Source organism: Setaria viridis, chromosome 2 (genome assembly GCF_005286985.2).
Source record: "Setaria viridis chromosome 2, Setaria_viridis_v4.0, whole genome shotgun sequence".
Classification (NCBI taxonomy): Eukaryota; Viridiplantae; Streptophyta; class Magnoliopsida; order Poales; family Poaceae; genus Setaria; species Setaria viridis.
The window spans coordinates 6723937-6727126 of record NC_048264.2 but is presented as its reverse complement, the minus strand read 5'-3'; the positions used below and the strand labels follow the sequence as shown (position 1 = coordinate 6727126).

General features: G+C 46.3%; 1 pseudogene; it reads right to left on the bottom strand.

The window, feature by feature from the left end:
• Nucleotides 1-434: 434 nt before the first annotated feature.
• LOC140221803 (zinc finger BED domain-containing protein RICESLEEPER 2-like) lies at nt 435-2743 on the bottom strand (annotated as a pseudogene).
• Nucleotides 2744-3190: the final 447 nt, after the last annotated feature.

The window sequence follows — 3190 nt, the reverse complement described above, 5'->3', positions numbered from 1 at the left end:
CATTGACTGAAAGTTCCAATGATATGACTGGAATGGTCACATTCGAGCTGTTGACTTCCATGAATATTGAACACATAAACTGAACCACAGCAGGAAAAAAAACTGAATGGCATCTCTTTTCCACGAAACGTCTGGTACTCTTGGCAGGTTGTGGCATTTCCACAAAAACGTCGGCACCGTCTCAAGGACCAATTGACTTCTGCCTACAGAATTTCCGTGAACACACACCTTCGCTGCAGAGTATTCCACCAAAACGGGACACCAGCTGACTGCCAATCCAATTTGTATCCATTCGCAGCGCACTCATGGCAGACAACCAAGCGAAAGTTATTATCACCGTGCTGATGGGATTTGGCGACCCGCACCGGATGTGTTCCGGCAGCGGGCCGAAAGTTATTATCACTTTGCTTTGAGGTCTGAATTCTGCACAATTGTTAACTGTTGAAAATCGGCATGCGGGATGGTGTAGATGTAACAACTTTTACAATGTCCCTCACTCTCCCAATTGCATTTGAAGTGTTCACCTTTGAAGAACATCCCAACACCTAAAGCATCACGAGTATCCTTTACTGCTTTGTTATTCACACTGACATTGTCTAATGTCAAGGTAAACAGTCAACTCCCACTCCATCACGCATGAGGTAATTCTATCTTGTACCGCATATAATGTATGTGGGAAAGAAATCTTCTTGAATGTTATGATTTTCTTATGCAGTTCAAACTCCGCATCAATGAGATGTGCTGTAACACCTAGATAGCCTAGGTTCTGGTTAGAAGACCATAGATCGGCTGTAAGACTAACATGGGACTTCACCTTTCTGAACTTGTCCATCAGCTGCAACTTCTCCTCTTCATAAAACAAAACACAATCTGTGTGTACACTTTGACGACCAACAACTCTAAAAGATGGCTGATAATAATTTATCAGGTTTGTCCAATGAGGATCATCAGCTTTACAGAAAGCAATCTCTGCACTAATAAAATATTTGGCAATCAAAACACGAAATACTTCTGGATCAAAGACACCCTTTTCCTCGTTCAGAGACTTTGGCTTCAATGTTGCAATGAATCTGTCCCTATCCTCTTGCGGAATGGAATGACAGTGAATTGCAATGTGTTCTGTTGAGGTGCGTTGTACCTTTTCCAGGTTCAGAGGACAATTGAAACTTACAGTATCTGCATATTGCCTTCTCCTTGCCATCAACCACTTCGGTATCTACAAATTCCCAAACTTTAGCTCTCTTCCTAGATGATCGACTTGACTGGTCAGTTACCAGACTATCGACTTTCAACCTCAACCACAACTTCCTGTCCTAGATCCATATCACCTAGATGACACAAATGCAATTTCAATATAAGATAACAAAAGGAATCACAATTGTTGCAAAAAAATTAAAACTACTGAACATATATCACCAAAATATGAGCCTATGACTATGACTCTATACTTACAATTGTTGTTTAATAGAGTTATATCTTCATGGTAGTTTATTTACAATTTTAACTTGGTCAATCTATCCGTACATTTCTAAATACAAGCACTGCATACTGTCGAAACTCAAAAGTGCAACATTCATTCAAACAGGCACATGCCATCCTAACCTAGGGATGTGATTGACATACGTGTAGTTGAAACAGCACACAGAAGAGATGAACTAGCATGGCAACCACAGCGACATCAAAATACAGCAACTAAAAGTATGCTTTCGATGCTAGCAGCAATGCAACGTAGGGTAAAGGTAACAGCATTACTGCTCATAGCAAGCCACACCAGCAAACCTGCAGATTGAGAAAAGGAATCGGCTAACCTGCAGATTGGAAAGAATCGGCTAGATTAGAGACCTGCAAATACCAGGGGAGGAACAAGCTAACCTACGAATACCAGGCTGTGCAATACCAGGCGGCGCTGGACTGGTGCAGCCGAGGCTCGCGCGGAGGAGGCCCCTCCTCACTGGATCTTGGAGCCAGCCCCTCGGCGAGGATCTTGGAGTCGGCACCTCGACGAGGATCTTGGAGTCGCAGGCCGCCGCCGGCCTCTCACAGCGCCGCCGCCGCCGCTCGCGAGCCGTCTCGCATACGCGCTTGAACGCTACGTTTAAGGCCCTCTCTGTATTTCTGCGAGCCTGATACGTTAAGGCCCTTATCTAATCCGCGGGCCACGATCCACACGTTGAGCTCGAGCCACAGCTACAATTCAGCCCTTTTAACAAGCAGTCCGATTCGATTCGGCCCTTCTCTACAAGAGCCCATATAGGATCCGTAAATCACAGCCCATGAGCTTGGAGGCCCTTATATGCCTTGGATATACAAGGCCCATTACCAGGAGTAGCCGGGAGTCTCTCACCGGCAGCGGTATTTTCTCAAACAACCTTTCCGCCGGCGCAGCACTGACAGAGGTCACGGGCCAGAAGATCAGAGCGCACCCCGCCGGAGTCCGTTCCAGGCATTCTTGCCTCTCACTCGACTAGTTTTCAGCCATGGCGCCACCATGACGACGATCCCTCGCGCTCCTCCTCCGCCGTTCAACCTGCAGCTGCGCTTCCTTGTTCCCGTTGGCTCTGTCCCGGCTCCAGACGGTGAGTGGGCGGTATCCAACCGCGCCGGCGAAGTGGCCTCGCCGCGTACGGCACTGCAATGGCGAGAATTTCTGGATGGAGGAACTCTGGCGAGCAAGCGAGCAGATCTGAGCAAGCGAGTCAAGACGGCGGCGGCGGCGGAACTCTGGCGAGCAAGCGAGCAGCATGGTTGGCTGGAAACTGCGTGCGCTGGGCCGATCTGGGCCACACAATCCTGCCAGCCTGCTACCAGGCCCAAGTAGCTACGAGACCACCATGCAAGGTGCTCCAGGGCCCAGCCAGGCTGGGCCTCAGGCGGGTCACGGCCTATTGTTATTAGTTTAAAAACCATTATTTGAATATTGAGATTTAACTTTCTGTTCAGATCTTACGTTAAGAAAAGAAGAAACTCACAAAAAAATTATGAACTGTTGGAATTAAGAAATATTGGATCATGTTTCCTAATTGTGAGGTCCTAGCAACACTCACAATCAAGTTATTAAATTGAAGCAATATTTATAAAAGTTTTTTAAAATATAATATTTCCGTAACATAAATTAGTATGGTTGCTCTATTGAAGCTTGCGGAGTTAACATTTTCTTTGGCATTTTTTTTCATAGAGTCGACATTTGAAG